Source organism: Alexandromys fortis, unplaced genomic scaffold, assembly GCF_014885135.2.
Source record: "Alexandromys fortis isolate MF-2015 unplaced genomic scaffold, M_Fortis_MF-2015_v1.1 scaffold_107, whole genome shotgun sequence".
NCBI lineage: Eukaryota > Metazoa > Chordata > Mammalia > Rodentia > Cricetidae > Alexandromys > Alexandromys fortis.
Window position 1 is genome coordinate 5,083,608 of NW_026067987.1, and position 26,496 is coordinate 5,110,103.

A 26,496-nucleotide genomic window follows, 5' to 3' on the forward strand; every position below is an offset into this window, starting at 1 on the left:
TTGGCGCAGCAAGTGCTTTTATTGGTTCACTGTCTCACCAGACCCACTTCCTTGCTTTGCAGGATGTGCTCACATTTAACCCTGGTGATATTTTGTTTGTGTTATAACAAATAAAGCTTGCCTGAGGATTAGAGTGTGGAACAAGCCTCAAGGTAGCCATAGAGGCCAGGCAGTGGTGGCATGCACTTTTAATCCCAGCTCTTGGGAGGCAGAGGCAGCTGAAACTCTGTGAGTTCAAGGTCACCTTGGACTACACTAGATTGATCCAGTCTCAAAGAGAAACAGAGCCAGGCTGTGGTGGCTCACACCTTTAGTCCCAATACTTGTGAGTTGCACTTTTAATTCCAGCATTAGAGAGGTGGTAACAGGAAAGGATATGGCTAGGCCAAGAGAGGAATACAAAACAGGAGAAGACAGGAGCTCAAGTCATTTAGTATGAGGGTTTGTGAAGACAGGATCTTGCCCACTTTTGGCTGAGGATTCAGTAGAGGTAAGAGGTCTCTCTAGTGGCTGGCTCCTTTACTTCTCCAATCTTTCAGCATTTACCTCAATATCTGACTCTAGGTTTTTATTAAGACCAATTAGAATTCATGCTGCACTTAACTGAAATGGCTTCCAGTGGTATCCGGTTTTAGGAGTGTTTGATTTTTCTTATATGGAAATTTTGTCTCATAAGCTTTGCTCTTCTATATTGACTTTCTTCTTTATGAGAAATCCTATCTATGCCTATTATTTTCCGAGTAAAGTTTTGCTAATCTATATAAAGCCAGACCAGCTCTGACTTCCATGATGTCATTTGTAGATCCCTCACAGAAGGATGAACCCACATGGAGGGATGAACTCACAAGGAGGGATGACCCCACATGGAGGGATGACCCCACATGGAGGGATGACCCCACACGGAGGGATGAACCCCTGCATTTATTCCTTTTCCGGCTACTGTGACAGAATATCTAGACAAAGCAGATCACCGGAGAAAGGGTGGTTCTGTCTCGCATTTCTGGAGGGATACAGTACACAGTGGTAGGTGCAGGAGTCTGGCTGGTCACATGGCGTCCACAATGAAGCAGAGGATGAACCTGAAGTGGGGCCTGACCGTAAAGCCGTAAGGTGACATACCTCCTCCTGTGAGATTCTGCCTCCCGAAGATTCCACGATCTTTTTTTTCATAGAGCACCCACTAGCTACAGATAAAGTATTTGAACATGTGTCTAGGAGGACGTTTTGCGTTTAGACCACAGCAGTCACCATCTGGTCCTCCATATCACCTGTCCATTGTAGTTTCTATCTCCTTCCCCCAAATGTTTTATTATCTCAACACCTAACCCAGCCTATTGGCGTCTCTTTGAAGACAGGGGCTTAGTCTATTTCTTTTCTTATTCGTGTTGTCGTGAAGGGAAAGGATTTCACATGTTAAATGTTCATTAGGAGTTTGGGGCAAAATAACAAACTGCCATGTTTTCTTTACAAATTCATTCTCTTGTGCACCTTTCTCAAGACCATCTTTCAGTTATGCTCACTCAGCAGCACATATTTGATTCTCAAGCTTATTGTGAAATGCTATGTTCAAAAAAAAATAAAGTCATGTGCAGTGTTGGGCATATTAGTTCTCGAATACCACATACAGTGCTGCGTATGTGGGATTAGCTGTGACATCTAAAACAAATTACTCCCATTTTCTTTACATTAGATTATTGAAAGTTTTCTAAGCCTCTCTAACACATTTAAAATGGTAACAATTCCTAGCCTCTTCACTTGCTGCAAGAATAAAGAAAAACAGCTTCAAAGTACTTAGCACAATACCTATAACACAGTTATCTCCAACTTCTCTATAATCAAAATATATGCATTTCACAATTTCTGTTTTTTCAACTTGAACAGATTCTCTCCCCCTCTCCCCCCCACCGTGTGTTTGTACTTGTGTGCATTTTGCAGATGGCCAATCCACTTCTAAATAAGGCAGTGAACATTAAATACATTTGATTGGTCAGGAGAGCTCATGTTTTCTATGTCTGTCTCTGACAACAACCTTATGAAATCTCTTGTTTTGCTGTTAACTTATGTAAATTTTTCTTCTATGTTTCTTTTTTTTTTTTTTTGCTGCAGCAAGAGCTATATCTGCTATTTCTGATCCCCACAGTACCAAGCACTATGTTTTGTGCTTATTAGGCACTCAGTAAACATCTGAACAACTCTAGCCTTGCTCTCTTGACCTGGAAACATGGGAGAAACTGTCTAATCTCTCTAGTTATGTCTGCAGAGAGCCCTGGGCCTCTGGAGGAGAGAGAAGGAGGTCAAGAATGGTCATTTCCCATTAGTTCAGAATGCTTTGAGTCTTCTCATCTTGTTTTCTGAAGTTGTAGGGAGTTCTTGTTGCTCTTACAAGTATTCATTCTCAAGTGAATTAAAAGAAAACCCAAGGGAAGGCAAAGACTGGTCTAAGGTTCTTATAATGCCCATAGTTTCAGTATTCAGAGATCCAACATTTGTGTTCAAAAGTGATGAAGAGCTTCACAATGAAGCCTGGGGGTGAAGACACTGGGGTAAAGCCTTTCACTATGCAGCCCCAACCATTTATAAAAGGACATTGCATGTCCTTTTCTCCCCCCCTTATTTTTCTCTTTGCTCCCTTTCTTCCTTTTCTTTCCCTCTCTCTTCTTTTCTACTGTTTTCCTGTCCCCTTTTCTCTTTAGAAATATCTTTGTAAAAATCATGAGTGTTTATTACAAAGAAACTTCAAGTGATGTAGTGAAATAAAAAAATTTTTTTCTCATGTAGAGTTACTTCAGACTTTCATTAGCACCACCCATTTGGGAATAGAATGTAGGCCTTGTTTTGGGGGTCCACTCAAGTCATAATAAAGGCACTCTGACAGACAAGGGGTTCAGGCTTTCTTCAGAGACATCTCTACACCATAGCATGGTCTGTACTGGATCTCCAGGATGCTCCTTTGCATGTGTCAGTTTTGTGGGGTCAGGCTTCATTCACTCATTCTTTCATTGGAACATATTTGTTTAAGGTGTAAGATGTTTACTGACACTATGGGTTGACTTGACTCGTCTTACCCTTCTTCCCTCTCTATATTATGTGTGCTTCTTACCACCCTCAAGTTGGTGTGTGCATAGAGCGTTCTGGATGGAGCCCTGGTTGTCATTCCAGTGTACATGAGTAGATGTTCTCTTGCTGAGTGGTGTCTTTAGCTGCCTTGCAGAAAGAGTACCTTTTAAGAAAGCATGGAAGAACTTCTGCAAAAACCCATTATTCCTTTCTTTTAAAACAAATGTGCAAATGTGCATGTTTAAATTCAGAAAAATATCCTTCAGGTTTAAATACTCTTAGATTTTGGGGTCTCAGAGCCATACTCACTGTTGTTTCTTGGTATGGATTGGGTCTTACCTGTGTTTGCCAGATAGATGCTATGGGAATGCCTTTGAGTTTCTCACTTCATCCAGTAATGCATGTGATATCCAACAGCAAGAGGGAGAAATGTGTTCCCGCCCTGAAGAATGGGCACAAGATAAACATTGTTGCTGGATGTGGGAGTCAGACTAAACCCGAGTTCTTTAGAAATCTGATGGCTTTGATAAAGTTGTCTGTACATGATCTTAATATGAGACATTTTGAAGATCAGCTAGGTCACTCTACATTGGAATGACAACCAGGGTTCCACCCAGAAAGGCCTGTGGGTAAGGACAATCATATATGGTATAGAGAGAAGAAGACCAAGATGGTCAATAAATGTCATAGCACCATCGTCTCATAACTGAGTAAATTGGTTTTAATAAATTATGCTTTTTTGCAAATCCTTGATAACCTACTTTGCAATGAAGACACTATTGGGAGCATTAGCTGTGCTCTGGGCTCCCTTCAGAGTAGTTTTTCATAACTCGACTGTTGCATTTGAATCTCCCTTTTCCATATGAATTTTGCCTTTCTGCTCATCTTTTCCTTGGTACCACCCAAATAAGTCTCTGATTGTGCTTCTACGTTCACCATCACCTGACCTAGCAAGGAGAAGCTGAGAGGCACACACTCAAAACACATTGGATGTTTGCTGACCACTGGGGCACACTCAGTCATGGATCCTAAAGTGGAATCTGGTCTTATAAAGTGGGGTACAAGAGGGGCAGTAAGTGGGACACGGTGTTGAGAAAACTTGATTGAAGTTTACTTCCCATACTGCACATTTACTACAGGTCATGTGCTCTAATATGTATAGGGAAGTGGGAAAATGAGAGGGATATGATTTCTACACCTTCAACTCTGATAGTCTAGGTGGAAAGGAGAGAAAGAGAAAAATCAATAAGAAAATCAAAGATTTTCCTTCCCTGTCTTCATTCCTTCCCCGTTTCATTCCTTCTCTCTCTATTCTTTCCTCCCTCTGACCATTTTTTTCTCCTCAGTCCCTCTACCTCTCCCTTTCTCTATCCCTTCCTTTTTCTCTGCTCTAAGGTTTGAACCAAGGACTTCACACACTGTGGGCTAGCGGTCTAGCACTGAGGCATACTCCCAGCTCTTCCGTTAGCAACATCAGGTTTGAAAATAAGATGAGGACATGCACACTTCTGGAGAAAGGTATGGGAGCCATTTCTTTCATTATTACTATTATTATCATTATTTCATAGTGTCCAAGGAGCACTGGCATTAAAAGCCTCCAGAGAGAAAGCCAGGAAGACACATCCTGAAAACCACTCAACATAAAACACTAGCATCCCAGGAACATTTTATTTTCTCTAAAAATGACACGTGAAAGAGATATTTTTAGAAACAATTCACCCATTTCACAGATTAAAATATGATATTTGGAAATGCTCCCAGATTTTACAAAGGGAGCTCAGAGCAAATAAAAGCTAGAAACTGGGGAATTTATTTCCTCATCGTGCACTGAACCAATTGGAGACACACTGTCTCCAGACTATATTTTCTTTTTAACAGCTATAAAGTGAACGAGCTCAAAGGAAAGCTTTGCGGCGACTGATATGAAAAAGGACAAGGCAAGAAAAGATTCCTCATTAATGGATGTGTGTTCTGGCGATAGGGCTAGGGGGTGGAAAGGTCATTTTGAAAAGCAAAGTGAAATATGGACGATGCACAGAAATTATCTTGTTATCTGACTCAGAAACACGAGGCTGCACGTTATCCTCCATTCGTTTATTTTTTCTCCTGGTTTTTCTTTTATTTTTAGATAAAAGTGAGCCAGACAGAGATGAGAGCAATTTTTAGCGCTCTCTCTCTCTCTCTCTCTCTCTCTCTCTCTCTCTCTCTTTGAGAGCTTGTGGGAGCCGAGTTTTGCCCTTCTTACACATTCTGATTAGAAGTGCCATTTGACTGTTGAAGAAGAGAATCAAGGAGCATGAAATCGAGTTGAAAATCTTGGAGAAGTTTGGCTGAACAAAATACCCTGGAAAAGTTGAAATTTCCTGTTTATTAAGTGTGTTCCATCACAATCGGACAAAATCTAAGACAATGTAAAAAGTGAAATAAATGTTCTCTCTATATCTTTTTTTTCTGAGAGAGAGAGGGAGAAAGGGAAGAAAGGCAGGAGGGAAAAGAAGAAGGGAGATAATGGGGGTAGACATAATAACTAAGGAGATTTTAGTTAAACAGAAGCATGGATTTAGAAGGCAACTATTTAGGTAATCCTGTGCAAGGTTCTCTGTGTTATAAACAACTTCAGTTAACTTTCAAGTACTTGACCAGGGATGTTTAAAAAAAAAAAAAAAGGTCAATGAGGATTTTCAGGTGCTGTTTAAATGTGCCCTCTGCAGGGTCTGAGGTTCACATCCAGCTTTGTGTGTGCCCAGCTGTCTCCTTTCCCCACCCAGAAGTCCTCCAGGCATCTCCTAGCGTCTTGTCTTGGTAAAAAATCCTTCCAGCCTCTTTATCTTTACTTCCTAATATCTCCGCGAGTGAGACACAGCTTATGACATAAGATACACCTGGCATAGTCATAACACAAAGGAACAAAAGGTCAGTTGTGTTACATTTGGTGTGAGTTAGGTTTGCCAGGCCATCACCAAGCGGGGAAAAGAAAGCCAATTGAGATGAATCTTCCCGTCCAGAGGGCATAGGAGGTTATCTGGGATGGTGCGAGGAAAGCTTGGACAAAATGGCTTGAAATAGCATGCAGGGACTTTGTAGGACAGAACACAGAGTTGAACTTCAGATAAAGGACACATAATGTATCAGCTTAAGCAAGATTTGAAATATGCTTCTAGCAGCTCATTGCTTATTGACAATTCATATTTAACTGGATATTCAGCAAATGACTTATTTACCCAGCTGTGTTGTACCTTTGGGCATATTGGAGTAGAGTATTTAAAGCTGGGAGAACCAGTAGTCATAAAGGGAGCATGGGGTTGAAGCTTACACTTTGAAGGCCCATTTTTGTCCATGTGTAGGCAAGCTAGAAGAGAAACATAATTATACCACACATCATCTAGTTGGCATCATTTGTGACATTCATCAATTAAAAACGGCAGGCAAAGTGAGCATAGTGCTATTTCTACTAAAAAGGACTTTTCGGTTCAAAGAATCACGCAGCAAAATGACTTACAACAAACTTTCATCTGATTATTCTTTTGGATGTGAGATAAATGTATGAGAAGAGAAAAAAATATGCTTGGGTTAGAGCGAGGAAAGTTAAATAAAACCAGCAGGATAAAAAACAGACACATTTGTGTCATGTATACCATGTATATGTGTTTCCTGTTTAATTTGTAAGTGGGTCAAGATAGATAGATGGAAGTGCCTTACCTTATCCAAATTCTATCTAAATCAAATCAAAGACACACTGCCCTGACCCATAGCCACAGAGACAGGCACTGCATGGGGACAACGGGGGATCAGCTTGAGCATGATAGATGGTTCCTTCAGTTATTAAGATCTCAAGGCTGTGAGAATGTTCCAGAAGACACTTTGATTGTATTTGTACTTTAGGCTGTTTACTGTATCTACATGACATGGGGTGATGTAATACTTCTCTGCTTGTGGTATTGGTTCGACTGAGATATCTAAACACCTCAACAGGACGTTTGGTAAACAGAGAAACCGGGGGGGGGGGGGCAATGACTGCAGACCAAGGTAGACTTCTTTCTCCATCCTCATTATATATGTGGCTGTGTCTTTTGTTTACTCTTTTTCTTGAAAGGATTTAAGACCACTCATAAGTAAATGTGAGGATAAAGACTCCGCCACATGTGGCTCCTCGAGCATTTTAATCGTCGTTCATTTTAAAGTTAGATGCAAAGACTTATGGCTCCTGCATACGCTTCAGAAAAACTATGATAATCCTTATATTTTATCTGCACTACATTTTTGGATTGTTAGTTCATTGTGTGTAATAATGCATGTCATTAAGTCCTACGTGAGCCATGGTATAGCACATATATTTTAAGAACTCTTAGATACAAAAATTCTATTCGACTTGGGCAACTTGTCTTGGTTTCATTTTTACTTATTAGGAAATATCCCTGTAATTTGTTTAAACTTGTCTTCACTCTAGATGGGGTCTTTAAGGACAGACAAAAATCTAGCTGCGGTAAACACAATCCGACTTTCATCATTAACACATTTATAGATAGAACAGACCAATAACCATAATGTCAGAATGAATGACTTTGATTCATTGAGTTTTCCCGGAATGGTTTTTCCACTGGTAGAAAATTCTAAAATGTGCTATTAATAACAAGAATTCAAGTCAATACAGAATAAGTCAGCTTTTTTTTTTTTAAAAAAAAATCTATTTGCAATTATGCTTTGCCTGGGGGAAAGACTTAAACATCTACAGAAATAGTCTGAAGGTTGGGAAACATGTCTTCTACAGAAAGAGTGTAACATATTGGGATGAGTCAAACTTTCAGGGTTTCTTTGAGTGATTCAGCAGGATCTTGTCAGGTGTGCTGAAGTCTTCCTGACTCTCGTGATGACAACATCGGGCTCCACAGAAGCTCAGAAGAGAGGCTGAATATCAGAGGATCAAGGCTAATGGGAATAAGCAATAAACAGGTAGCCTTTACCCTGGGTTAATTAACCGGGAAACAGGTTTGCATTGGATATGGTAAAATGTGATGGTCTAGGACTTTTAGCTAACACTGAGTTCAGAGTAGGAAAGACAGTGGTAGGGCTGCTATCAGGCTAGTAATCTTTAGAGGTGACTGCAGAGCAAACTTGCTAGGTTAGAGAAGATGTGAAGACCTGGATTTCATTCCAAAGGTCTGGGGCCCAAAATGATCTTTATTTTGTTTGTTTAAAGCCTGATTTTTTTTTATCTGGGCACCACACTTTGAGAGCATGCTCTCTGCTTGTTGAGAGGACATAAAAACCATGTCTAAAGAAGAAAAAACACAGGAATAGAAAATATTTTACACAGCGGAAAGAACTTTGTTGTTAAAAAGAAAAAGGTTTATGCTCTCTGCTGTTGAATGTATACAAGGGCCAAGGAGCTGGTGTTTCCATATAAGGAGGGACTTTGTGCGAGGTATGCAGGTAGAGTGGGAGACTGTGTGACCTCAGTATATCTCTCCGCTGGCAGGGCTAGAGAGGGGTCATTTTCAGCTTCCCTGTAGGTCTAGAAATCTGTGGTCCCTCTACCTCCACTAGTCTATTGTTCTAAAGATGCTTAGGGTATTCCTGCATGTTTCCTGGCACACATATCTTCTAAAGAATTATTTCAGGAAATTTACTGATATGAAAAAAGAAAGAAAACCTAACCGGATTAGATCTCCGTTATTCTACAGAAAAAGGAAACTGGTTGATTGGACCAGAAGTTCAATTTTCAGGCTCAGCTATTGGGAACATTCAGCTGGGTGTGTGAGCGTGGAGTTTTCATGTCTTGGGGCAACCTTTTCAGCATAACTAGTGCATAGAAGGGTAAAATGAACTATGCACATAAACACAAAATCTGTATCAAAGCAGTTTCTGGGGGCTGGGGGTGCAGCTCAATGATAGTGTGTTTGGGTTCAATTGAAAACAACAAAAAGCAGCTCCATAGCTCCTTCGACGCAATGCACGTCATCATCAGAAGGTCGGTGTTGCGTGCTCTTACGTGTACTGCCGTTTCCTTTCAGGTCTTTCATGTGCAGTGAAATATGATCATTCGTATTCATTCATGTCACATTCATGTCAAGCCCCAGCCAATGGCTCTCTTATCCATAAGGAATACTTGATATTGTAAAATATTTACATGGAAAAGTAAGTCAGCCCTTTGGAGTTTGCTTTAATAAGATTAATGAAATCACTTCTTTGATTCATTTTTTTTTCTTTCTCTTACAACCCTGTCTGTCTCCTTTCTGCTAGCCACCAGCTGGCTTTTTCTTTGGTTGTTCCCATCCCAAAATGACTTTAGGCTGAAAGATAAGTATACAAGAAATTTGCTCCAAAAGTTACACGGAGCCAACTATGTCAGCAATGCAAAGAACTAGTACATTTTGTTTTGAAAATAAAATAAAAGATAGATCTGGCAATTTGTCTACTACTTAACCCCTTAATAATATTTTCCTCAGAAATGAGGGGAAAAGGGAAATGAGGTACTTTCCTCCACTTTATCTCTAACACCTCAAGGTGAAATTTTGGCAGTGTCACCAAATAGAATCTTTTGTAAAGTACTGTAGAGCATTAAAAATACAATGGTGTTTGTGTGTGTGTGTGTGTGTGTGTGTGTGTGTGTGTGTGTGTGTGTGTGAGAGAGAGAGAGAGAGAGAGAGAGAGAGAGAGAGAGAGAGAGAGAGAGAGAGNGTGTGTGTGTGTGTGTGTGTGTGTGTGTGTGTGTGTGTGTGAGAGAGAGAGAGAGAGAGAGAGAGAGAGAGACAGAGAGAGAGACAGAGAGACAGAGAGAGAGAGAGACAGAGAGAGAGGAACAGACAGACAGAGAGAGCAAGTGAAAGTGAGAACACTGAATTATGTGGTTAGTTGGTAGATGGTTAGGATACAATCCACACATTAAACTTTTTATAATTAGGATCAGAATCATGCTAATGGTTTTGATACATTTCTTATGTATATACTTCAGGCATTAGTATCTTACTTTCTTTTCTTTCCTAATCTCTTTGCATTATTACAAGGTACACTTAGTTCCAGAGGTCAGAGGTCCTGAAGCTCAAGCCAGAATTTTCCAGTCAGCATTATCTCAAACTAATGTTCAGAGAACCGAATCTGTAGGCAGAAAAGCAGATGCTGTGTTCTCTCCTTCTCAATAAGCAGACCAGTGGAGGGCCACACCGTTCCCCAGGTGAAACAGCTAATGAGGCTGACTGGGGATGGTTTCCTTGCACTGTGCTTTGAGACAGCCCCAGGAACAGGCAAAACGCACCGGGGTCAGACAATCACGTGGAATGACTTCAGATCTGTAATTCTGAGACTGAACCATCAGCTAGCCTGTTCAGTGTTTTAATAAACTTCTCCCATGCAAAGGCCTGCTTTAAAGCACCGCGTTGCATGCTGTGTTATCTAATGGAAGCGTGAATTTGTCTGTTCCAAGTGGGCATCTGTGAAAAACAAAGCTTTGCTCAGACATGAGGTCCTGTGGTTACATATCATTTTAATAGAGCCACATGCAAACAGCACAGCTTCAGGTCAAGAAAGTGCTTACAGCCTGCAGGTTGCAAGAGATTAAGTTCTATCCAATTATTTTCTCAGCAAAAGCCAGTGGAAAATTAGATACATCCCACCAGGCAATAAATATATCACACTAAACAAAATTTAAACCAGAGAACAATCGACCTCTTTCTTTGTTCTTTCAAAGGAGAAGTGGATTAGACCTTTTAAGAAAAAGATCAAGAGCATTTTATGGGGGAAAAAACTATTTGGACTGAAATCAAAATGTTATGAATAGTACTTTCTAAGTAATGACACAGATCAGCAGTATTTGTATCCATAAGAACTGTGTGATAAATTTTAATCACTTGGGACTCCGGCTCTGTGGGAAGTGCTTGCTACACAGGCACCATTTATAGGTTTCCAGTTATGACCTACATCCAGAAGACATTTTAATGATAACCGGAGAAAGTAGATGGATTGTCTTCCTCGAGTGTTGAAATTCCTGCTTGTTGTCATGTTCGACTCTATTAAAGGCTGTCAAAGGTATGCTTCATCCTAGCAGTCAGGATGCAAGACCAAAGGGATGGAGCTATCGAAGATAAAATATGCTAGCAACGGACACTCCTCAGGATTTCCTGTGGGAGTCTGACCAAAATAAAGCAATATTAATAAATATAAATTCTGGAACACTGTTATCAACAGAAACGGGGTCTTGAAATGTACCCTTGAAATTCTTCTAGTTTCCTCAGGCAGGTCAGCTATTTCTGTGTAACTGTGTAAACTGTCTGACCTCTCCACAGGGACAATTGCTTTAAATTATATTAAAGACTCAAAGACTCGAATAGATCTGTGAGAGGAAGGAGTTTCATTTGCCCGACGCTCTAAATCTTGGTGCTCACTCAGGGTCCTTTAGCTCTCCTGACCCTGAAAATATTTTGATGGGGCAAAAGTGCTTTCAAAGCATTTTCACATGAAAGGACATGCAACTGGCCAAATTGCTTTTTATGGTTTCCCCTGCCTTATTGTTAGTATTGTTGTTGTTTCCTTAGTTTTTTTTTTTTCTTTTGGTTGCATTTCTGGAGTTTGACTCCATGTCTAGGCCAGGCAAGTGTTCTACCACTGAGCTACACTTTCTGTCCTCTGGCTCTGTTTGGAGGGAGAGGAAGTTCAAGTAGTCCAGACAGAATGAAGGCGAGATGAAAACATCTACCGAGCAGATCTGTGCTGTTAATTCTAAAGAACTGACACACTCCATCAGAGACTTCATCACAGGACTCTGAAAAGCTTCCCTATTAATGCAGTGCAAAGTCAAACAAAATTTTCCATCTCAGGATTTGTTATACAGTTAAGAGTTTTAGGATTGGAGCCTTCAGTTTCTCATGGCTTCCAGGAGTAAGTAAATCATCTCCCATCTAGGAGGATGTCTTCTTGTAACCTTGCTTTTTGTCTATTGTTTGTCCACCAGTAACAAGGTAGGAAGTATTTTTTCTATGACTTTATTGAAAATATTCCTCATGTCTTTGGTAAGTTCTTAATGTCACACCCATAGATTAATGCATCTCTCAACCCTCATAAAAGAAGTTTTTGTAGTAGATGGCAGTTAATACAGAGACTCACAACCCGTCAACACACAGTGTTGTAAGAGACTGTAGAGTTCTCATCTTTGTGTGGAACATGTGCATGAGACCCTCTTACGCCAAGGCTTAGAGACAACTGCAGAAGATGGGTGAATGGAGATGTAGTATCTGTCAAATATAACAGTAGTTGTACATATGAACTACCATGACTGTGACTCCATGCACAGTATCGAGCCAGCCCAAATCCAAGAATGGATGAGGGAGGGTCTCAACAAATTTCTCCCCTTTCTGAGAAGCCATTGGCAATTGATGCTTTTCACAGAGAGAGAGGGTTACTTTTCTCCATTGATATGGTTCCTTAGAAACTTCCCATGCTCCAGTAGATGGTCCTACACCCATGCACACACAGGTAGCACTAAAGGGACCCAGTGGGCTCTAAATTTTTATTTAATTGGAGAGATGGTTCAATGGTTAAGAACACTTGTTCCTGCTGCACAGGACCTGGGTTCAGTTCACAGCACCTACACAACGGTTCACAACCATCAGTAACCACAGTCCAGAGGATCCGAAGCCCTCCTCTGACCTCCATGGGTACCAGGCATGCTCATTGTGCATGTACATCCATACACCCAGAGTGCTGTACAATAGAACAAATCCATCTCAAAAAGACTTACACATGCTGAGATCTGAAGAGGCTTCTGTTTTCCAGGTGGTACAACTCTAAAGTTTGTTCTTTTGAAAGATAACTTCTGTCAAAGAATGGACACTGTGGTTGTGTGCCAAAGATAAAGGCAGAAAAGAAACGATGCCACAAGAGCCACATCCCCGACTTTTGACAGCTCTCAGTACTGCTGCCTTTTTCATTGTTTCTGTATTCGAAGTTCACCTGGTGTTAAAACAAAAAGGTAAAGTACTCCAAGTCAGGGTTTTCTGTTGGACACACGGATGCACCAGGGCTCATGTTAGATGTGCTACATGTAAATTCTGCAGTTGGATCTCGGCACAGCTGTTTGACTATCCAGTGATAGGCCATGGCTCCGTTCATTGAACAAACACTTGTGAAAGGATGGCCCTGTTCAACACCATGGGTGACTTGGCTTTAAAAGAAGGGGCTTAATTCTAGTTATAGAAATTTCTTTTTCTGTGACCACAGACCTGGATCCTTCTCTGTTTTTTGCATGTCCCTACTCACTTTTACCATGGGCGATTCCTTGACTTTCCTATCTTCCAAAGTCAGTCTCCAGAATCAGTGACTTACTTTAATTATTATGACTATTAATATTTTTGTTGTTGGAAACACAAAACTGTGATTAGCTTTTCTTGCTGTTATTATGTTTACCTTTAAAATATTTTTCATTGCTTTTAATAGTTTAGGAAGGAATTATTTTAAAGTTCTTTAAAGTTTTATTATATTATGTGTATAGGATTTTGCCCGACTGTGTGCCATGTGTGTGCCTGCTGTCCACAGACATCAGAAGAGGGCATTAGGTCCCCTATAACTAGAGTTACAGACAGTTGTGAACCAGTATGTGGGTACCAAGAATCGATCCCAAGGCCACTGGAAGAGCAGTCAGTGCTCTTAACCACTAAGCCATCCCTCCAGCTCTCACAGAAGAGTTCTTTAACATATTGGAAACTCATGTCAGTAGGAATATTTTCTTAAATGCTTATTATTTATCTTCTCAAAGAAAGAAGGAAGGAAGGAATGATGGATGGAAGGAAGGAAGAAAACCTTATCATAAAATGATTATCTACAGATGTGTTGAAATTAGAAAACAGTAAATGATTCTTGACTTCCTGGTTATATTAACTTGTTATAAATTTTTACAGTTTATGGTCGATAAATTACTTTAGGGGTGGGAAACATGGCTCAATCAGTATAATATTTCCCATGCAAGCAGGAGAACCTGAATTTGGATACTCAGCATCCATGTAGAAATTTGGACATGGCAGCAAATAAGTGTAACTCCAGGACTGAAGGTGTGTGTGTGTGTGTGTGTGTGAGAGAGAGAGAGAGAGAGAGAGNGAGAGAGAGAGAGAGAGAGAGAGAGAGAAAGTTGCTGGTCAATCAGTGAGCTCCAGTCTTAGTTGAGAAGCTTGAAGAGAATAGTCTAGATCAACCTCTGGTCACCACACAGGTGTGCACACACCCATATACATTTGTGCACGCAATATACATGTGAACATATACACATGTGTATAGCATACATACTCACACACACTTCATGAAATTATTTTATAGATTAGCCATGAAAACTAGTTACGAATGGTAACTTCTATTAGTAATTAATTGTAGCTTTTGACCTAGCATAGATGTAATAGTTTACTCAAGAAATCTTTTGATCTATAAAGTACCATTTGTTTTTAAACAATTGAAATACCACGGGTCTAGCTCTTTCTCTGCTGTCTATTCCATGACTGTGGACAAAGGTTGGACAAACTTGATAAGTCACGCTTTGTTGACATTCATAGGAGGTCTGCCCCTTTCCTAACAGAACCAAAGGAAAAGTAGAAAGTGGGCGGGGGTAGGGAAAAGTGGGAAGAGGGAACAGGAGGAAAGGACGGAGGGCAAACTGTGGTTGGGATGTAAAATAAATGAATAAATTTGAAGCACAATTAATAAAAACTCAGAGAGAGAAATAGGGGGTCAATCTGAAGATCCAAGAAGCAAAACAGCCAGCCACTGACTCTTACTTTGACCTTAGTCCGAAATGGCCATCCTGCCTCCTGGAATCTCACAATGAAACTGAGACTGAGAGCTGTTTCCTCCTGTTTTATAATCTTCTCTAGGACTGGGATTAAAGGCATATACTGCCCAGTTTTTATGAAAAGTAGTGTGGCTACTAGGATTAAAGGTATGTGTTACCACTATCTGGTCTGTAAGGCTGGTAGACCAGTGGGGCTATTTTACTCAGGCAAGTTTTATTTATCAAGATACAAGTGAAATGCCACTACATAAATTTAATTAATAAAAAAGACAAGCTCAAGCATTTAATTCAAAGTCTCTATGAATTAGCAAACTTCTAGTGGTTGAAAAAATTAAGCTCTTGTTTTCAGTTTTCAAGACTTTTACTGCAAGTTCCAAGCATCCGTGCTATCAAAAACTGTGAAGATAATAACCAATCATCATGCAGGGTAAGAGGGAATGGGTAGAAGAAACAAGACTCATGATAGCTGACAGATACACAGTGGCTCACAAATAATAGCAGGCCAATTATATATTTCAGGGCTGGACTGGTTATCAATTGGTTTTGACCTTTTCATTGGCAGGGGTCGTTTACTGTTGAACATTTAAATCAGACACACTGGACTTTCGAACCTCTCATCCTAGTGGGAAGGTCTTGTCAGAGAGAAATCTGAACGTGTTCAGCATTGAGAAGGGACACTACATACTGTGTTTTAGAGACTTTGAAGCTGACACCCTCCCCAAATACAACACACTCATCATCCCAACACTCACAAAGCTGTGATGGACAGCTCCGCTGAGACAGAAATTATTCAGACCATATCTTGCCTCATTGGAAGCCATCTTCATCAACAGGTCCCTTTGAAGGCCTTTGTGTTCAGGGAGGAGATGTGGCCACACCAAGAGTCGGGAAAGCGCAAGTGATTAGGTTTCATAACATTTGTCTTTAATTGAGCAACATGATAACTTTGCTTTTATTCAAAATGTATCCACCTTAAAACATCATCTCATTTTATAAATGTTTGTTACTCACAAATTTCAAGGTGAAATAAAATTTTAATTATTGAAAACCAAGAAATATCCAAAATATTTGTATTCTCAAATGTCTCCTTCCTATTGCCCATCTGTTTAGAAATAAATATGACTTAACTTAGATCAATAAGTGTGACTTTATAAATGATGTCCTTGCTGCTTTCACACAAGGGCATCTTTCTCTTTGGTCATTATCCTCAAATTGCATGAAACAGTCACCTATGGACCCTTAACTTCTCTATAAAAATGTAACTGGATATTCAAGGTTTTTTTTTTCTTGTTGTTGAAGTGGAGAGACGCCTGCAGTCAAAGCACACAATTTCATTTTCAAGTAAAACAGTCTCAGATCTCTGTTATGAATGACTGGAATTTTAAAACAACAACAACACGCCACTCAGATATTTTTCCAAGACCTGTAATCGGAAGCCTTCTCATTTACCCAAACCTCCCACCAGACAAGTAGGAAAGATAAACAAAGCTGCAGTCCCCTTGGGTTGTACATATCCACCAGGCTGCAGGACCCCAGATTAGAGTGGCTCGTCCCTGTATCCAGTGTCTCCCAGAAGGACCTCTTTGGAGGAGGAAGGAGGAAGCACAGGGTTAGGAATTTCAGAAGATTAGGCAGATAGTCAAAGGGCTGGATGGATGAGGGAGCCTGTAACTCATTAGCAGAGCATCTCCCAGGGGTCCTGTAAACATCCTACTGCAGGCAAGGAAGGCTGAGGTCGGTCTCTAACAGCCGGGGTGAACGCTGCCCTGTGCCCACCGCCATCACAGCGTGTTCACAGTAAGAGAGAACCCAGGACGCTCTGCATATGCAGAACTTGAACAACGGTGATTTTCATGCCAGAGGCAGAGGGAGTGTCCTCTTTTTCATAAAAAGGACTATGGTCTTTATTCTCTGAAATAAATTACATAGTTTTTCCGTCTCCGTGCACGGCTGGCTCTAAAAACTTAACAAACCCTTGACATCATAACAAAAGAACACTAAAAGTAATGATGGTAGGACAAGATATATTTCAAAGTGTGACATTTTAGGTGCCTCGTGCCCTGGTTGAGGGTGACTTCATATGAATGTGTAAATTTGGATTGTCATGACGTGTATGTTGTCAAGACTTTTTTCTACTTTGAGTGTGATCGAGCCACACGTAGTGATAAAGGTGTATTTTAGCAGCAGCCCAAACACCAGGCAAAGTTTTATTCATCTAGAAAATTAATTATGCTGACATCCAATTTAGATAATTATGTCTATTTAAGCCAAAAAGAATTGGTTTCTAGTCTCAGTTAATAAGAAACAGGTTTGCCCTCTGTACCCGGGGAACTATGGAAGCTGCATAGACTTTGTCATAGGACGTTCTGCACACAATGCCAGCTCTCCCTATCTGGGTTTGTTGGATGCCAGCATTACATGCTTGTCCCTTTGGGTAGGAGCCATGGCTATTTTTCTTTCTAATATTCAAACATTGTGGAGCCCAGGGTTCAAGAAGTACTAAGAGCTTGGCGCCTTTTGCCCGCCTGGTCGATCACTCCTACCTTCTTCTGTGCCCCTGGTGCTGGTTGTGTGCTTTTTCAAGGCAGACCTGATGCCTCTTTCGTGAGATGGCAGCTGAGGGGACTCCAGCACTTGCCATGGTAGACAAGAAACCCAAGATTGAGACTAGTGGTCACATACATCGGTAGGTAGCGGCAGATGGTTCTGTGGTGTTTTTAAAGGTCAAGAGGCAGACAATTAGTGAACCAACGAAAGCCTATGGTGAAGCACAGCTTGTCTGTGAGGCAGATCAGATTCCAGTTTGCTGGGCAACCAATCAGTGAGACAGACACACCTGTACAGCCGGAAGCAGAGGATGCAGATATGACAGATGTGTTCCAGTGACAGACAGGAAGTGTTTCCTAAACAGGGAGCCTGCGACTCTACTGCTGCATTTTGTACAGACCAAGAGTGCATTCTCAGGTAGGAAGCTGCAGTGTGGTTTCGCCACAGCCTGACTATTACAGGTTAGATTTCTCTATTCTTTCATTTCCCTTCCCCATTCTTCTACTGGACGGAAAGTCAGAGGTGCATGTGCACAGGCAAGGTGAGATTTTCTACTTTCTCTTAAAAACAAAATGAAACAAATGGCCAGTGTTCCGTCTTATTTGACATCAAATGGAGATGGTATGGGGAAGTACTGGTTCTGTGAAAATACCCCTTTCCATTAACGGCATGCTCACCCGGCTCTTATCTTTATATTCCAGCGAGTTATTTTTCTCTCACTGTTTTAACAAAATAATCCAACAACCTAAAGCTCCTTGCATACTTTGCTTGATTGGAGAATTTCAGTGTTTTTCATTTGTCAGGCTAAAACCAAGGATGATTTTGATAACAATTTGTACATAGCTGTTGTGTATAGGGCAATTTGCCTTTAAGTAGAGATAAAAAAAAACCAATCCTATGTAGTTTTCCTGCCATGCTAAGAGTCTTATTGTTTAAATAAACTTTTTGTTTAAAATGAAAAGAAAGAATTCTTACCTTATTTAAGAAACTAATGCCTGTGGTTGTGTGTGTGTGTGTGTGTGTGTGTGTGTGTGTGTGTGAAGGCAAATGTGGAAGCCAGAAGTTGATGTTGGGAAGTCTCCTCTTGATCACTTCTTTATCTTATGTTGTGAGATAGGTTCCCTGACTGAGCCTGAAGCTTTCTGTTTTGTCTAGACTGGCTGGCTAGTGAGCGGCAGTGCCCACTTGTCTCTGACCCCAGTACTGTACAGAAATGAGCCGTCAGCTTTCACATGGGTTCTGGGAGTCCAAATTCAGCTCATGCCTGTGCATCAAGTACCTTGTCCACTGAACCAGCCCTCCAGCCCTGCTCTTGCCCTCTCGGTGTAAAAGTGAAGTCTTCTGGAGGTCCAAGAACCACACAGCTGCTCTGCTAGATTGGAGACCACTATAGGGTTAACAGGTTTATAAATCAGTTCAGGTTTTATATAATCGTTCCACCCAGTTCTTTACACCACGATGTTTTCTTTCCTTTTGCTTTAAGCCTTCATGTTCGCCTACCCCTTAAGTATCATATGAATATGCAACTTTGATATTTGCCATAGATCCATGATAAAACTATTCTTATCATCATTTTCCCAAAAGCACTGTTTTCTGGGAATGATTCCTCCCCTTTAATCTGCAATGGTCTCTCTTCTAATGTAATCAATAAAGTTGCATTTAAGACCGACAAATCTACACACACATATAGGCATTTATATGTAAAGCCAGCTACATTTTAAAATCACATATTTTAAAATTCATGTGTGTGTGTGTGTGTGTGTGTGTGTCGCATGTATGCAGGTGCCTACAGAGCCAGGAGGGAGTGATGGACCCCTTGGAGCTGTATTTACAGGTGGTTACAGGAGCTGCCTGGTGTGGATACTGGGAGCTGAACTCAGATCCTTTGGAAGAGCAGCTGGTGCTCTTATCTGCTGAGCCTTAGTCCCAGACAAAGGAAGCTCCTTTGCCTGTCCAGGTGCTTGTCATCCATTGGTTATGCCTTCTCTTGAAAGTCTGTGCACTTTAGAAACGTCTTGATGGTGGGAACTAAACCTTACCCATCTCTGTGTTCTATAGTCGGCCTCTCTCAGATATTCAATATGTAAGAGGCCCCAGTTGGGCTTCTCAATGTTATTATTGTATCACTGTAGTGTATACAGTCTCAACTAAAGTGGTACTAATAATTCAAGATAGTTCACTTTGTTATCCAAGGCCGAGGCAGAACATAGTGTCAGGCAACATGGCTGTGCTGGGGGAACATCTGGGAAGGAACAACAGAGACACTGGGCTGGCTTGCAGCAGTCAGGAAATGAAGTGGTTCATTCCTAGCAACGGCCCATTTTGTATTTTGGAGGCAGAGATGTAAACAATGGCAGGCTCTATGAAAAGCAGCTGCAGTTAGGGATGTCTCAACACGCTTCATATGTGCAAATGACAGGAAGGATTCCCAGTGCCATATTGTGTTTCTCAGCCTCACACGCAGCACAGAGCTGTCGCCGTCTATAGTGTTGCTCTGAGTGCCGTGTAGAACAATGCGTCCATATCCTACTTGCCACGGGAGTGAAGGTGAAAGTCAGAAGGGGTGGGGTCACTGACATCCACTGGTTGCTTTTTTAAAAGCTGTCTATTAACCCTGTGAATTCTGAACAAATTCCATCTTGAGAAAATATTTTTTGGAAAAAAATTACCTTCATATTAAACACACGCCAATTTTATGGATTATTTCCACCTCCTGTTTTTTCCCCCCTTCTGAGTGCCTGCTGATTGGTGTCAGATTGTTTGGGTTATCACCTTCTCATTTGAAGGTTTTATTGTAAGAGGACAACATGTGAGATCTAACGTGATGCATTAGACACCTTAGAAACTGTGGAAAAAATGTAGGTAAGCTTATGGATTCTTTGGAAATGTCCATAAATATTTACAAGTACAGAGCTAAATGTCACTTTTTCAAATCAGCTGTATTTTTTCTTTTTTTTTCTTCTTCTTTTTTTTAAATGGAAAACATCAAGTTCAGGATGGCAGAACGTCAAAAAGACACCAGAAAATGTAATTTATATTGCAACCTGGCTACTTGGCAGACACATGTAATTTTCATAATGCTTTTTCTTAAAGTCTTTACATACTTAAAGTTTTAAATGTGTGTGTGTATACATGTGTGCATGCATGTGCACGAGTGTGTGTGAGCATGTGTGCATGTGCGTGTGTGTAGTATGTGCGATCCGAGGATATATTTTGATGACTAAATTCAGCACACGGCAGTTTGTAGTCATTGCCTCCTTAAATGTTAAGAACATCATTCATCACATCTCTGGCTTCTTAAGCTTGTGATTCACAGTTTGCAATGCCAGATTTCCCAATGGTTGGACTTTTTTTCTAAACTACTTTCTTTGAAGATTCATTTTATTTTTTATTATTTGTGTGTGTTGTTCACGTGTGTGTGTGTGTGTATTACATGAGTATGTGAATGTTTTCACCCATGGGTCTGCATCATTATTTCCTTTCAAACAAGGTCTATTACTGGAGTTTTGTTGGTCTGATTTGCCCATGAGCTCTTGAGGTCTGCTTCTCTTTTTTGCTTACAGCAGTGGGATTATAGGCACATACAACCATGCCGGACTTTTTATGTAGGTGTTGGGAGATTTTTGCACTCATAAAAAAGATCACTTAGGACAACTTTTATGCTCATCTGGAACCAAGATCTCCCAACTCAGAGAGTCTGTTGCAGGGACCTAAGGCACATGATCAGTAGGTGAAAGGCAGGTTTCCCAGTTCTCATTCCAGATTAAACACCAGCCAAGAACAAGGGTGTATCTTTACTGCAAAACTCAACCTCCTCTTCAGAATAATAAACATACATTTTTAAAATGCAATCTCATTTTTCAGCTCCACATCTAACAAGCAAGTCTACACTTGTTGCCCCTTAAACTGAGCTCACCTCTACCATACCTTCTGGGGCCTCCTGCATTCCCAACCCACGGTGAACCATCTTTTAAGATTTCCTGAGAACAGCACCTGTTGGGCTGAGTTCAGCTTTATCTCTTCCTTGTCTTCATGCCTCTCATGTCTAACAATTGTACAGCTTTAGGGAGGGAAAAATGGGGAGAGTGTTGTCACATATTCAAGTTTTGATTCCTTTGTATTAATTGATAATCCATATTCAATGAAAATAAATAAAGCAGGATTTTTTAGACCTATAGTTTAGTGCATATATTTTGATTAATTTTAATCTGGGTGTGTGCGAACATACTTATGTGGATTGAAAACTACTTTTGCAAAATTGATATTACATGATAAAAGTTTATTGATATAGGATATATACTGTTTGATGCTTTTAATCAAATGTTTTCAGGGTTTCACAGTCTAATATATTTCATTGTATAGAGATGGAAAAGTTCATTGATCTAATCTCTTATCCCAAGATAGTCCTAATTTCTCATTATTTGCATGTAAATACCACTAACAATTCAAAAACATTAGTCTTTATTCCCTAGAATATTTGATAAGTATTGCATTTTTGTATATTTCTGGAAAAATTAACATACTTTTAGGCAAGAAATATATATGCACACATACAATTAATATATATTACTATTAGGCAGAAGTTTTTAATTTTTTTTGCCTTATAGATATTTTTATAATGTTTCTATAGTGCTTATCTTTAGCAGTTTTTCTTGGTATATTTAGCTCATAAGTTCACCTTTCTCAGGTTTATCAGTTGTAAGTCTTTAAAGTTTGTTTTTGCTTTCTGATGGGACCATGTAAATAATGGTGCCTTGAGCTTTCTTTTACCATATTTGCAGACGTTAATTGATCTGTCCTTTAGTAATAAACTAAGACACAGGGCAATTCCTCTGTGTGAGATTTTCTGCAGTGTATCTTCCTAAATTAGGAAATGTCAACCTTGCTTCTTCATGAAGTTCTGTAACTGATGTCCAGCAGTACTGGCCTCCAGGGTTGGACCACATCAGAATGACTAAAGTTAAATGAACTTAGTTATACAATATTTGTGTTTGCTGATAGTTTGCATTTAGATTACTCAAAGAAGACAGCGTCATGTGACAGGCAGTGGGGAATTGTGATGGAAGAAGAACAGACACTAATGAAGTTTGCTTGACCTTCTGTGAAGGGGAAGTCTGTGCCTTTGAGGTCATAAGAGCCAGGTTTTTAATCTGAGAAGAGTGTTGAACTAGTCTCCCTGAGAACCAAAGACAGGGAAAAATGAACTAAGAGTTTCTGGCGATTCTGATGTGGAGGAGTGTGTGTGTGTGTGTGTGTGTGTGTGTGTGTGTGTAAGTGTATGTTATACATCTTTCTTGCCCCTTCTCTTGTCTTTCCCCCTGTCACTACCCATTTGGGGTGGTAATTCCTTTGTCTTTGTTTGCATGGAGAATTGTGTCAGGGACTTTGTTATTTTATAACCATCATTTTGTTCTTGCTTTTGTTGACTTTGGAGAAGTGTCCTTTTAATGGATGAGTAATAGAGTCTCTTGGGACCTTCTCTGGGCTACCATCACAGTAGAGGCGTGGTTTTTCTTTCTGTCTTCCAAGTTGACTTCCAAAGATGCCTACGTCATAAACTGTGGCTCCCTGAGATAGAATTTTTACAGAAAGCATACACAGTTTTCTCTGACACTCCCACTTCCCCCTGTAAATACCCAAATTGTTGATCCTCACCAAGCTATGCCTCTTCCTTTCATTCCTACCTCTCTTAGCTCCAGCTGATCTGTGGAGAAGCAGGCCTTGTAGTCTCTAAGTTTACTCAATGTGCAAGAAGGCTTGCTGGGTGGATATCAAGTTTTCCCAGGAATACTTATTCAAGAGCATGTCCTTCCCTGATTAAATGGCCTTAACAATTTGTCAAAGATCATCCAGCCACATTTGCCAAGATTTCTTCCTGGAATCTCTTTCTATTATGTTTACCTGTGTCTTTGTTTTCCTATCCACACTGTGCGGTTTCAGTTAGCTTTTTGATATGCTTTGAAGCATGAGTATTCTGACTTTCATGTTCTTCTTTTCCAGAACTGGTATTGCTATTTTAGGTCCCGTTAGATTCCATAACATTGACTACATTCATGTCACTGTGTTCCAAATATTAGACAAACTGTCTTAAGAACAGAGGAATAACTTATTTGGCTTACACATTCAGAAGAATTTTAGATCTATGGAGGAGGCATGGCAACAGGAGCCTCTCTGTCAGATGGAGCCTAGAAAGAGGGAGAGTTCTGCTGGGATTAGTAAGGTAGCTATGACCTTCATAGACCCACTCCTAGCTATGCGACTTTGCCATCAGAACACATCTTCTAAAAGATTCGCAGATATTACAAGCAGAGACTGCCCTGTGGCTTCCTGTTTCACCACTTGTGGTGCTTCCTGCACACAGGCCACCATTGCAGTGACATCTCTCACAGGCCCTCAGTAAGTCAGAGTAGGAGCCAATACCACAGTCTTAGATCTCTAATTGCTTTCCTCTCTCTTTTACCCCACATTAGCTATTTTGTTTTTATTGCAAAAAATAGGTAATGACAACATTTCTTTCTTGTTCATGATCTTAGAGAGAATACTGATCTTTTATTATTGAGTGTGTTAAGTAGGGACTTTGCACAGATCACCTAACTTTTAGTGGTCTTTCTATTATGAATTGTAGATTGCTCTTGTGAGGGAAGGATGTTGAATCTTATAAAATACTTTTCAGCCTCAGATACATTTGTCTTGGAAGAGTTCATTTATTCCTACAATTCAGATTCAAACTAATATTGTTTTGTTAATATGAATTAAATAAAAATATCCTTAACCTGTCAAAAATGCCTTTTTATACAGCAACTCATTAAATGTCAACTTAAAGAATAAATACAACTCACTGATGAAAACTACAGAATGAGTGAGGCCTTTAATTCAGACCCACAGTGGAAAGAATTCATCTTCAAAAGTAAAAAAAAGTTTGAAAGACTTTCCAGCCTCTACCAAGAACTGGGGACAGAAGAAAGACAGGTAAGCTTTTAATGCATTCAATCAAACCACTTTTAAATTTGGTAAATATTTATGAAGAAGTATTCACAGGGTGGACAGGCGAGCAAGATCCAAGTACAAGCAGCTGCCTGTGCTTCTGAGAAGCTTAAAGGTAAATGGAAGTCAAGCATGTAGAGTTAACTCCACCAGGAGAGGGAATGTCACTGAAGAAAGGAGGTGGGTGATGGAGGCATGGGGGGGATAGGATAGGTTCACTGTGTGTGGTGTCTGTGTGTGTTTAAGGAGGTGAGGACTGGCGTCCACGACATCTCTTTCAAGGGCACTGTAAGTAATGAGCTGCTAATAATGGTTAAGCCTTTCTCATTGATAACAAGGCTGGGGGAGGTAATTCTGCTGCAAAGTTATAAAAGGAAGGGCAGCAGGACACGTTTAGAGCAGCGCAAAAGCAAACTGCAGGAGAAAAGCGGGGCAGTGTCCAGCTGGAGGGTCTGAGGAGAACCGGTGGCTTTAGAGAACCAGCAGGTCACAGAGAAACACTGACGATAGCTTCCTTCCTCCCCATGAAGGAGGGAGCCCATGGCTGCACAATGAAGGCCAGCTATTATTTGTGTAAATGTTATTAAATTTAATGGATATTTTATAGTCTCCATTTTATACTTCCTCTGCAGTATCCAGTGCTGTTGAACACATCCTTGTTCTCACAAGACTCCCCTCCTTTGGCTTCCGCGATCTTCTGGTCTTCTTCATCTCATTTTTTTTTTTATTTTATTTGCTAAAGCTCCTATTGCTCCTCATCTCTGAGTTATTTTTTTCCTGTCACCGTAGTGTAATATCATACTGACCATTTGCTTTTCTTCCCCCTTTCTCCTCTCATGGCATGTATGTTCATGCTTCTCTGGTAGGTGATGTGGGAGTGTCATATATCATCTGTTGATTTCATTGGCTGAGCAATAAACTAACTGCTTGGCCTCATAGCTTAGAACATAGATGGGAGGAGTAAACAGAATAGAATTCTGGGCGGAAGAGGAAGTGAGGTCAGACTCTGTTCTGCTCCCGGACAGACCCGACAGTTCTGCTCTCTGGAGCAGAGACACCATGATGGACGGAGGCTAGAATCTTCCCGGTAAGCGCACCTTGGGGTGCTTACACACATCATTAGAAATGGGCTAGTCCAGGTGCGAGAATTAGCCTGTAAGGGTTAGAGTTCATGGGCCAAGCAGTTCTTAAATGAATACAGTTTGTGTGTTGTTATTTCGGGCATGAGCTAGCCAAGCGGCCGGGTATTGGGGACGCAGCCCTGCTGCACCTATTTCAACAGGTAGGTTTCTTTTATTACTATTACTTTAGCTTTCTCTCTTAGTTCATTTGCTTTTCTAAAACAAAATGCTTGAGGCTTGATTACTTCAAAAGTAAAGAGATTTCTTTGGAAGGTACAAACAGCATGACAATAATGATCTAGCACGAGGTCCCTGGCTGTGCTACAAAAGGATGGAGAGGCAAAAGTAGAATCAACCATATTCAGAAAACATCACATGATAAGGCAAGATATAAGATGCCAGGAAGGAGTCAATCCCAATTAAAAAATATTTTTGTTTTTGACAATGCTAGGGCATGAACCCGCGATCTTGCATATACTAAATAAGCATTCCACCACTGAGGTTCATCCTCACTTCTTTCCTCTTTGATAACAACACACTCACCAAAACTCCTTCACTGATAGTAGCCTTGACCTATTGATTTTAGACAGAGTTAGCCGCTTCATGGACTCTCCCATGATCTAATTAGATCTACTATGTACCAACTCTTGAAGGAACTTCCAGAGGGCATGTCATATTAGGCTGTCTTTATACTCCCCTCCATCCCTTCCCCTCTTTCCTTTTATTAATTTCTCAAGACTGTCCTACAAATGCCCAAACAAGCTACTAGATGTTGCCGCCTTGGGTGGGTCACTTAGTCTAGGGGTTGTAACCCACCCTGCAGCCAGTTATTCCAGGGTCACGGAGGGGTGCTATCTGGAAGATAAATGGGCTAGGAAAGAAGGAGGAGGCTAGGCAAAGATTTGTCGAAGCCTCAGTTTATTAGGATCAGGGTTGCTGCTTTTATATAGCCCCTGGATGAGGGCTTGGGGGGCAGGGGCATGGGATCTCGCCACGTGGTCCAGGTCACGTGGTTCAGGTTCG

General features: G+C 40.6%; 1 long non-coding RNA gene across 1 annotated transcript in view; it reads left to right on the forward strand.

The window, feature by feature from the left end:
- Window positions 1–26,496, forward strand: part of LOC126511970 (uncharacterized) — a 106,626-nt gene that overhangs the window by 57,208 nt on the left and 22,922 nt on the right. Inside the window, exon 2 of the long non-coding RNA XR_007594844.1 lies at window positions 24,167–24,337. This is a non-coding gene — a long non-coding RNA (uncharacterized lncRNA). The remainder of the gene's footprint in view (window positions 1–24,166; window positions 24,338–26,496) is intronic.